At 42.5% G+C, this 12,036-nt stretch overlaps 1 protein-coding gene across 2 annotated transcripts in view; it reads right to left on the bottom strand.

Moving 5' to 3' along the window:
- Window positions 1-12,036, bottom strand: part of MSANTD2 (Myb/SANT DNA binding domain containing 2) — a 1,072,267-nt gene that overhangs the window by 713,172 nt on the left and 347,059 nt on the right. Inside the window, exon 3 of one of the 2 annotated variants that reach the window (XR_013608798.1) lies at window positions 3,719-3,780. The exons of the other annotated variant lie outside the window; for it this stretch is intronic. The gene's annotated coding sequence lies outside the window, so the exon portion shown is untranslated. The remainder of the gene's footprint in view (window positions 1-3,718; window positions 3,781-12,036) is intronic. 2 annotated transcript variants of the gene reach the window in all.

Below are 12,036 nucleotides of genomic sequence, written 5' to 3'. Positions count from 1 at the left end.
ACGTTGAACCAGATTTTGGGACTCTGGTCGGCGTCGGTAGTTTAGGGTCCTTCTCCGTCGGTGTCGATCGATCCTTTTCGGGGCCGATTTTCGATGACTTCTGCTGTTCGAAAGCTCTCGGCGCCGGGGACTCCTTCTCAGAGGATCCGCTGGGCCTGTGAGTACTCGCGGACGCCAGGTGTTTTGGCGCCGGCGCTTTCGGGGCCTTGCCCTCGTTTTTTCGAGACTCAGAGTCTCTCGGGTTCTTGGGGGCCGGAGAGTCTCCTACCTTATCAGAAGTCTTCGTGTAATCGGTCTCTACGACCGTGTAGCTGTCGTCTTCGGCGGAAGCGTTGTCCTCTTCCTCTGAAGAAATCCCCAGATCATAGAGGGACGGAGTCGGGGCCTTCCCCTGCAGGGTGGCGGGCGCTACCCTCTGTCTCTCTCTCACACGAAGGGTCTTCGGGGCGAAGGCGGAGCAGGCGTTGCAGTCCTCGCTTTCGTGATTTACCGGTAGACAAAGGTTGCATACCGGGTGCTGGTCCTTCTGCGCGTACTTGTGGTGGCAGTTACGGCAGACCTTGAACGGCGTGTTGTCCATCATCGAGCGCTCAGGGCCTCCCTGGTCGCGTGTTCGTCGACGTTCGACGAAGATCTCGATGAAATCTCCTTCTCCTTTGCTGACTCCTCGTCGATGAAGTCTCCTGGAGTCTTCAGATGACTTTTCTTTCTAATTTCTGTATTTTCCTTCTTCTTTCTCCAAAAATGTCTGGAGCCCAAACGGGAACGATCCAGACCCGACCGAGGAAAAAAAGAATCTGAAAATGGCGCCCAAGAGTGGGAGCTTCCGCAGGAAGCATGCCGACGTCACCGGAAATGCACCCAAGGAGGTGTGACGCCGACGCCCACCTGGGCTACAAAAAAAATAAAACAAAGAAAAACAAAGAAAAGACTACGAATCCGGACCCAACCACAAGACCGCGGAATAATGCACAGCATAGTGAATCCAGAAAGATTCACGCTGCAAAATTGAAATTCCACTAACATACCAAGAGCCTGCGCTCTGGTTTAAAGGTGCCCTAAATCATATAAATCACATTACCAGGCTCGGCCAATCAGGAGCAACATGGCCGGTATTAGCCAGCTATACACCACATCCTGCCACTGAAGAAATGACAGATGAGAAACTATTAGTTCAACTCACACAACTAATCAAAATCTATAGACAATTGGTTCAATATGTCATGCGGACTCTAACAGTCCAACCTCCTATAAGGATTCCACAACACACCCCTTACCAGGAGAACACAAATAAAATTACACCACAGACTATACAATCAGTCATTGGTAAATTACCCGCAAAACAGGAACAAATTCCATTCTGGATAGCTAAAAATATTACTCAAATCGAGGCAGTATTTCCTGATACTACCCCTCATGAGAAAAACAGAATTCTAATAATCTGTTTACCTATGGGGATCGCACCACACCTGGAGGACTCCGACACTTGGGGTACAGTCTTTGCTACAATCTACACCAAAACACATGGTGTCCCGTCAATGGCGGTTATACCAGACATCCTGAAACAGATTCAAAATGAATACGGGGCAGAGCCTGCTTTAAATCTAGGTATGAAATTATTGAAGGATTTCAAGCAGGTCTCAACAATAATATTAGCTAATATTGAAGGTGAAGCAGCATCAGTGGCGATCCGCCAAAAGTTAAGAGAATTTGATGTAACTGACCAACCTAAAGAACTAGCCAGAATAATTGAAAAATCCTATGAAGAACTAGGTGGAGGCAGTTTGGGTGGTAAACCTGTGAAACCACAACTGACAGAAAGCCCTGAAAAGGTCTTTATTGAAAACACTCCTACTTCCCGTAAAAAGAAGTGTGAAAACAGTAAACAAACTTCTAAAGAGAAGTCACCAAAATGGGGTCGCACACTGCTAGTACACCAGCGGGATCACCCCTAAGGACCATGGTGACTGTAGTACCGTTCTCTGCGATGCATCTTCTTTCGAATTCTCGCGTATCTTCAAATCTTCGCCATCCCTGTACACGTGTTTCGGGGTATTTACCCCTCATCAGCAGGGATTAGGCCATCTTCTTATCTTCTGGGGTTGCTGCGTGCTGCCAAATATTACCGGGTATAGTACCACACAAAGGCGCGCAGGTGCGGGGTCCCGAGCTCGTCAGCTCAAAGCTCCAAGGAGCATAAACATTCACCAAAATGGGGTCGCACACTGCTAGTACACCAGCGTCACCATGGTCCTTAGGGGTGATCCCGCTGGTGTACTAGCAGTGTGCGACCCCATTTTGGTGAAACTTCTAAAGAGAAGTGTTCTCAATTCACATGTAGGTCTCCTCAAAAGGAGCCCTCTGAAAGGAGGTATAACCTCAGGAATAGGTTTAATTTGAGAAAACCTGATAGATATCAAGATACTGATACACGTTCCTTTCGTACCTTTAAGACTTCCTCACATGAAATCCGAAAGAAGAGGACGATCAGAACAAAAGGAAGAACGCGTAAAGTCCAAAGACGACCAGCACGTTCCAAAAAATAAGAAAACTCAATTCACCAAAAAGAAGGTAGCAGTCTAAAAATCAGACATGCCGAGGATCTTGAGGACACAACTCAAGAACGGGGAATGGGCTCAGACAATGTTGAACAGCACAGCAGAAGTCACCATAGCTCACAAGAACTTGATGGATCATCTGGAGACAGTGGACTTGAATGAGTACATCCAAGTTGAAACTGCAGATACCAGGGTTAGTGTCCCACATAAGTTATATGAAGTAACACTCCGTATGGAGGGGGACATAACTAGAAAGATTAGAGCACTCTTTTGGGAGCGGCTCTCTCAGGGTTATGAAATTCTTCTAGCTGAATAAGACTGACCGCCCCACATGGCGAAAACATCATTATAATACAGTAACCGGTAGGAAAAAGGGTCCAAGGGATATTTACAGACCTGCACGGATGAATCCCCTATCCACGTACACCAATAACAAAAAATCCACTGGTCTAGACAGAAAAAGGAAAAAACTTTAGGGTTAAGACCGACTGACAAAAGTACACAAAACAGGAGGTAATCTCAAATGGAAAGAATCTCAATTAAGAGAATAAATTCCCATCAGTCCCCAATGTGATATGCTTCATCATTTGGGAATCTTTTCTCGGCTGCATGTTGGTGCAACCAAGGAGCTAAACCTCCTTGTTGTCATACAGGAGGGGCTCATAGATAAAAATGAATCTGAAGTCAAAGAAGCATGCCAAAATATGGTGACTGTGTAGTGCAGTGTAGTGATAAGTGAATTAAAATTGATTACCAAAGGAAAATTATGTTTAATCGATATCCTATGGTACCAAGGGATAAAAAAGTGCAGAAAATCGCCCTTAATAGCGGCGTAAGCGCGCTACCAATGCGGTTGACATGTTTCAGCCATATATAACGGCTTTCTTCAGGACCTAGATCTAACTACTGCACATAAAAGGGATAAAGAAAATTTATATTGAGCGATACAACCTTGTACCTGTACTCTACATTTGATGGCACCAGGACATAGGTGTCGCACTCCTGTTAAAGAAAGATGTTAAAAGAATTTTTTTTAGTGTAAATATGAAAATCGGTCTAAACCACAATATATATTCAAACACCACATCAATTCAGAATATGTGTTAAAATAAGCCCTCACAAAAGCAATGGGCTTTACATTTGAGGAAGAAGATCCTTACCAGTGTCAAATCGGGAGGGTACTCACCGCTCCTGGCAACCGCTCAGGGCGTGAGGCAACGCTCTGTTGAAAGAAGGAATGATTGAAAAATCTGATACTGATAGTAATGGATAGCATGTATTGCCATTATACAGATCAGGTAGAGAGAAAATTAATAGAATTGGCATACAGCGTAGGTTGCCTACTGAATAAATTGCCTGATAACTTACTAATCATCCTGCTGTTTAAAACAAAAACTTGCCCCTGGTGAAATTCAATTCTAAAGAGAACTTCTTGAGAAAAAATAGACCTAGCACGCAATGCAGATAAAAATCCATTCAAAATTTTTGTCAGTTGAGACATTGAGACTCGTGTGTCTAATTCGAGTGGCAAAATGTAATATACATAGTGCAACTTACTAACCACAAATGCCGGCCTAGTAAGTAATGGAACCACATAGGCAGAAATATGTCAAAGAACTTTTGTGGATCACTTTCTGAGACCCTTGGTTAGGACTATGCCGACCTGTGTGAACAGACCTGTGGTGTCAGTTTGGAGGGCCAGCCAGCGGTGGAATAATACATGTTGCAGCCCCTGGTAGGCCTTGGATGCACCTATGCCCTAGGCACCTATGGTTCACTATACAGGGACTCACAGAGGTGACCCAATACCCAATCTGGTATGTACCTAAAGTACATGGTATCAATTTAGAGAGATAACAGCTAGGCTGTGGTCCTGATTAGCAGGGCCACAGCCAGTCTAAAGTCGAACAAACAGAAAATCACAGCAAAAAGTGGGGGTGACCATAGGAAGAAGACCCTACTCTCCTTCATCCCGTCTCCAAACCAGAAAATACATATCGTCTAGTTTACAGACATCTAAACTCTTGTTGCAAAACTTTTTGGAGTACAAAATGCACACAGTGCAGCACTAATACATAACATTGTGCGTAAAAAATATAAAACCACATTAGATATTTCTTACGGTTTCTTCTGTGAAAAACATTGCACCAGATAGTAGGTATTTGACCGCTTTCTCAATAATAGGGACACAAGTCACTTCTGTCATCTCCCCCAGGGATTAAAGAAAAGTCCAGAGTTATTTTCAGCCAGAGTTACTACAAACCTATGATGATGAAGCATTATTATATGTCGATGACATCTATCTAACAGAGGATGACTTGGACAGGCACTTGAACAGAGTGAATACCATTATACTTGGATTCGCCTCAGAAGGGTACAAATTCAATTTTAAGAAATCGAGAATTGCCCATTTAAACGTCCTTTTTCTAGGATATGAATTATCAAGTGAAGGCAAAAGCCTGGCAGTAAACTTTCTAGAGAAATGTGCGCTGCTCCAACTTCCAAAAACGCAGAAAAACGTAGTCGATTCAAGGTTTCCGGAATTTCGGAAGAACATACATTCAGAATTACGCAGAAAGGGTTAAACCTCTCGACAAATTAATCAAACCTGATTTTAAAACAGTTTAATTGGATTCAAAAACACAAAAATGTTGCGTTCATTGCAAACAGACATGTTAGCAACAACACATTTGCAAACACGCGCAAACATACGCAACTTAGTAATCCGAATCATTCCAGGACAATGCGGATTCACGTACTTAACCTTTAATGAAGGAGAACAAGTACCAATAGCTTACAAATCACATTTGTACACACAAGCAGAAATTAAATTCACTTCAGAGAAAATTCTGGCAGCGGTTCAAACTGCAGTAGCAAAAGAGAGCCCTGGCACAGGGTAAGCGCATTATGGTCATTACTCCTGTACCTGCCTTAGAGGCAGTGACGAAAGCGAGTATTGCAAATGCAAAAGCTTTACATCCGAGATGGATACAATGAGTTAATTCTCTTGCTGCAACAGACGTTGAATATGTTTTTGACCCTTACTTGAAAACACAAGCATTTCTACAATATGAACAAGAATGTCCTCTGCCTACTGAGATTCTGCCTCTAGAGCTGTAGGAATGTATAATTTATACTGACGGATCAGCCCAACCCGCTACGTGGGGTAAACAAGCTTATAGTGCTGCGTGCGCGATTGTTAAAGGTCGCTGGCGCGATGGCAAATTCCGACCTAGGGTCACTAAATCTCAATCTCGAGGAGATTGTACAGCTCAGCGAGCTGAACTACAATCATTCAAGATGGCACCTGAAAATACTGATTGCAAATTCCCCACACTCATAGTGTGTGATTCGTATTATTGTGTTCAATCTTACAATGAATACTTGCAGAACTGGATTCAAAACGGTTTCAAAGATTGCAAAAGGTGGCACAATCCAGCATAAGTTGCTTTGGGAACAAGTAGTTCACTTACGACAAGAACTACAAAAGGCTCATGTGACAAATACTGTGAGTCATCAAAGTGATGGCTCACGTTGCAGGGAATTCATTGGCTGATGAAGCTGCGAAGGCAGCTGTACAAACGGCTTCCGTAGCTGCAATCACTTGTTCAAAAACAAAAATAGACAGCGAAATTATGCAAGCTGTCAATGCTTCAAGCAAAGACAGTGGTAAAACATTACCGAAAGGCTTTCCACTCAAATACACATATATAACTGATGCAAATAATGATCCGTTTGCTCAAATCCCTGGAGCGAGGTATAGAAATTCCAAACATGGTATATAGATTAGGACTAATCTTAGCAGCACATGAAGGGCTTGCCTCTGCACACGCAGGTGTTTCCGTCACAGTGTCGTTATTAAAACAGAGATAGTGGTGGCCGTGCATGAGGAAACAGACCAGAAACTAAGTTTTGGAATGTGAAATCTGTCAAAATATGAAAGTCTCTACAGTGAAAAGTCCTGTGCAGAAGCCCCTGTTAATTTTGGATAAACCATTAGCTTGCGTTTACCTGAATCACTGCGGTCCCTTACAGAAGGATGGGAACTATAAATATATCATGGTCGCAGTAGATTCCTGCACAAGATTCATTTGGATGTGGCCCCAGCGCTCGGCTGAAGCCAGAACTGTTATAAAAGATTTGCGAGTCTTTATCGGCACATACACAGTCAGCACGCTACATTCTGACCAGGGTCCTGCGTTTAGCTCTCAAGCTTACAAGGAGGCCATGGCCAAATTGGGCGTTGCATTTCGGTACTCCAGTCCATTCCATCCTGAAGGAAATTCAGTAGTTAAGAGAAAAAACCGGGACATAAAGCAATCTATAACAGCTAGGGTTTTAGTGTCCAACGTAGTCTTAATAATCTGCCAAGAAGTTCTCTAGGGGGAATCACTCCATATGAACTCCTTTTTGGACCAAGAATGATTATTTCAGATCTCAATTGTCACACTTTAGTGGTAGAACAAAAACCCTTTGATATCAAAGATTGTTTGGCTGTTTTGCAGGACTTCAATGAAATAAGAAAAAGCCAAAGTACCGTACTCCTGAGGCCAACAACCACTGAAGAAAAACCATCCGTCCCAGCAAGGCCTGTCTGGATTCCAAAGATTGGGGATCTAGTCAGAGAAAAGATCGCAGACAAGAAGGAATTTGGGCCTTCTTACAGACAACCAGTACCTGTCCTAGCTATCCACGGATCAAGAACAGTATTGCTGCCACCCCTTGCTGGTAAAAAGGAGAACAGGTTTGTGTCCATCGACCTGGTAAAACCACATCATGTGGCCGATCATAAGCAGTAGGCCAAGTGGACTCCAAAGATGTAGCAGAATCTGGCTATTATCCAAGAGGTTCAAACTGAGACTCATCACCTTTGAAGAATCTGCAGTGCGAAAAGAAGGACTATGCAACTAAGCCATGGAACTTGTGCCTCTTGAGACCCAAATAACAGTTCGTCAAGAAACGCCGATCTACAATGAAATAGCATCTGACTATACAAAGGTAACACGTGATCAAGTGGTTCTAGCGATTTCAACGAATCCTGATGCAATCCCTACAATTGACAGAATTGCCTCTGGCTACTTCATTAACTTTGATACGTTTTCCGAGGATCCCAGTGAGCCTGAAACGACGCCAGCTAAAATAACTTTTAAAGAACAAGCAACAGAACGTTTTGATCACTTGGAAAATACTTATCTGGTTTCACCCATGTGTTGGGTGCACTTTTTCTTTTACTTTGGTTGACTCTTGTAATAACTTTGGGAATGCTGATAAATGGAAGATATGTTAAAAAGGACACAGCAAGTAAGAACATCAACTTACTCCTCAAGCCACACAAATAATTTCATCGTGAACATAGAGACTTGTCATCAGTGAACATCACAGCCGTTCCTATACCAGCGGGTATAGCTTGGGTCAGAACTGATTATGACATCGTTGGTCCTGCGGAGCTGTTGAAGATTCCACACCAGTTCAAGATTTCCTTGCATGACTTTGTTTTATCTAGTACCTTTTCTGATGATTGGGACTTCGAGACTATTTATAATATGATGTCAGATTTAGAAATGTCTGCAAAATTGACAAATCATGAATACTTAGAAGGTTCATCAAATTATGAACAAATGTATTGTTATAATCATTATGGTCATCATTTCTAGCATAAATCTGCAAATTCTAGAAATGTATTAACTCATAACCAATGGGAACATTGTCCTATGCCACCAAAGGGTAGATCAAAAACATTTTATGACAAATTTCCATATTTTTCAGGTTTTAATGTTTCGAATCCAGAATCATTTTACTTTAAAAATGTTAATAAGACAGGAATGAAGGTATATATACAAATACCAAGCAAATTTATTCTATGGCCTTTTAGGCTCAGCTGTTTTCATTAGGATTTGACTTTTGGAAGGACAACATTGAGACAAAAACTGTCTGGGGCGCAAAAGATTTGCAGGTGCAGGGTTTAGAAGCCTTGTTCAGAGCCTGCATTATCCCAGAACAAATAATGTTTTTGAATGACACTGTTCAACAGACATCCTGTCTTGGGTTATCCAAGATCAAGGAGTTAAACAAACTGTCCATACCTACACCTGACAGTAGTAACACTTCAGAGGGGGTGGTTGACGTACATACTATTTTGCTTCACAACAGAACAGATCCAAATTGGAAAAAATTGTTAATCTGGCCCACAGACACAAACACCTGTCAAGATAGATTCCTGAATAAGACACAAGGGTTCAAATTCACTAGGGCAGATGCAAGATATGTTCAGAGAAAGCATCCAGGAATAGTAACCTCATACAGTGTAGGGAAACTGTGCCTGGAATGGCTACAAAAGTCTACACTAAAGGAAGTAAAACAACACTTATCTTTACTTAAAGATGACGTTGTCTGAGGGACTTCTTACAAGGACCTACTAAACCGCATCATAAACGTTTAATACCGCCAGTATCTACGTTCTATATAATGAGATACAAAAGGGGATGATGGACGGAGCGTTTGAACAAATCAAACACTCACCCCCAGTCAACTGATCTGGGTTTAATCCATCAACATTCTTTAGTTCACTCAGCCACCCCAGTTCAGACATGGCTATATGCAAATCAGTCTGACCCTGTGCCTCGTGGGAACAGTCCAGCCCGAACTGCCAAGCCATGTCTTCCCTGGACCGAAACAAGCATCCTGGGACCGGTTTCGGATTCATAATCCTCATCAGCCAGGCTATCTTGAATCCAGTGGCCAAGTGAACAAGGGACTCACGTCTGAGCATACCCTGCCACACTATATAATGAAGCATGGAAGATTACGCAAGCAGAGACTGCAGAACGAATACGAGAAAATGATCGTAATAATTTAGAGAAATCTCTCTCTGTAGTTGACAATGGGTTAACTACCGTCTCCCAGGATATGTTCTTTGGACAGCATAGTATCTTTTGCCATAGACATAATGGAGCAGGACTTGTCATGTTGCAACATAATCAGTCACAACTACATTCTATAATGCTATTAGGCTGGACGTTACAAAACCTTCATTCAGGCTATGTGCTGCGGGGTTTAATTAACACCACGTCACTGTTTTCAGAATTCAATCTCACTGATGAACAGATCAAACTGGCACAGAGGGGAGCTGACTATACAGTGCTGAGCATTGAAAAACTGGAAAGATTGACGTTTACAGTAGCTGAAAAGCCAGCCATTGAATGGATAATACATGGTACAATCACTTTGCCTGTTACAATTTTCCATTTTCAGTATTGCTTAAAACGTACACCAACAGGCCTATATGAAAGGTTGAGTAAAGAAAACATCAAGACATCCTGGGAATTACCATATACACACAGATGTTGGAGAGGGGGTAAGGAAGTGTTTCTTAGTGGTAAAAGTTGTGAAAACACACTAAGGGGCTCTCTCTGTCAGGGTATAAACTTACACAGGGCCTCTGATGGTTCCTCCGACAACTTATCCTGCCACCTGCAAGGTTCACCAGCTGCAGTGACTGATCCAATTTTTGGACAACTTTATAATGGAAGTTACCTCATGTTGAATGATCACAGCTGCTGTGGCATGTTGCTAGGTTTAGCCTATCTCCTAACTGTCAGCCAGGGTCATTTGCTGTATGCAAGTATTGTTTCCAAAAACCAAGACAGACCGGGAGTCGCCGTTATGGCCTTCACTGAACATCTCTTCTATACGAATTGATACTTTAAGCAGAATGAAAGCCATTCTTTTACAAAAAACTGTGCCATTGACCTCGGCCAAAGAGACATATGATCTGCAAGTTGCAAGGACTTCAGCAGAGATACATGCCCTTTTAACCACAAACTGCCCTTGACATTTCTCAGAAATGTTAGGTCGTATCTTAAACATGTCTGATACGAGTGGTATTGTACATATATTTAAGACATCTGCTGGCAGAGCAGCGCATGCGCTGCTTTCGCCAGGCCAAGACCTAAAAATAGAAGGACTACAATTTTAAATCAACGGTGCTGTGCAGAATGACAAATCCTATCAACACAGGAACACAGAAGAAGCACTAAGAAAATAAATAAAATGAAATTTCGAAAATCAGCATCATACCTGTTAAATTGTTTACTTATAACAGCTGGTAACTAGCACAAACTTCAGAACACCCAATAAGCACCTCTCACTGCTTTCAGTCAACCCCTTCTAAAAACCGGGACATGAACCAAAATTGCCTTAATCTGCCGTGATACCTGGTGAAAACCCTGGACTGTCCGGCCAAAATCTGGGACGCCTAGTCACCGTAGTTGGAGACCACTGGAAGACTGCTACCAGCGATTCTATGCCACAGCCACCTTGGAGTGGTCGAGTTTGTCATCATAACTTAGACCTGGACTACTAGGGACAGGTTTCAGGAACAGTCCATCAAAAAGACCTCCCCCCACCCTCCCTCCCCTGCCAGGATTTCAGATGATTTGAGGATTAGATTCCAGCACAAATGTCAAGTCATGCAACAAAACATCTGTGGCCACAAGGGCCACGAGTACCAAGAACCTTCACCCTTAAAGAGTCGCGCTGCCCTGTGAAAGTCTCCAAGTCTCACATCATGTTAGACTAGCAGCTACAAAGCCTTTAGGATCTATATATTATGCACACATCCTCATAAAAATATAGAAAAAAATACTTTTAGGATCCTCCATAAATAAAGATCTTAATAAAAAAAAGCCACACAAACACCACCCCCTGCATTTAGGATCTATGTTATGATCACATCCACATATATAACAAAATACCTTTAGGATCCTCCATAAATAAAAACTTTTAAAAAAAAGCCACACACACAGCACTCCCTGCAAATATACAGTGGAAGGCTGGGATGAATACATTTTGGGCAAGTGAGGCCTCAACTAGCTAAAAATTATTAAACTCAAATTGAGCCAAAAAAAGAGAGAGAGAAATGGCGTAATTACTGTATTTAGGGCAATTAACCATTCATCTTACACCACAAAGCTCTCTGCTTCCAGAGGAAGTCTGGATAAACAGTCACCGTTAACGTTTTTTTTTTGTTCTGGGTACATGCGTAATGTTGAAAGAATACTCCAGGAGCAAGAATATCCACTTAGCATTGAAAACAAGTCCCTAAAAAGGTTATCATCAGTTCGAAGCGATACACCAAAAGGAATTCCTAAATAGCTGTACTCTGTCAACAGGTCAATGTTTCCTTCTCTATGGAAGAACAGGTGCCCTCAGCCCCCCTTCAGAGTACGCGACATATATGCCACTACACTCTCAAACTCATCCGTGGCCTGAATCAAACCAGTTCGTAAACAATATGCCCTGGCATCAGTAAGTACAATTGTTTCGTCATGATGGTGAGAGGGTTTTAACAGAACACCAACAACAATGCATTTAATATCCACAAAGGCTCTTCGACGCTCCTCTGACAAAACAAACCTCACCTTTCTTCACCAATGCCCTCAGAGGTTGAGTGAGATCAGAACCAGCACTGGAATTATAA

The sequence above is a fragment of the Lissotriton helveticus genome, chromosome 3_1, assembly GCF_964261635.1.
Source record: "Lissotriton helveticus chromosome 3_1, aLisHel1.1, whole genome shotgun sequence".
Taxonomy (NCBI): Eukaryota; Metazoa; Chordata; class Amphibia; order Caudata; family Salamandridae; genus Lissotriton; species Lissotriton helveticus.
Note: the sequence above shows the minus strand (reverse complement) of the source record. Positions and strands in the feature narration are given on the sequence as shown.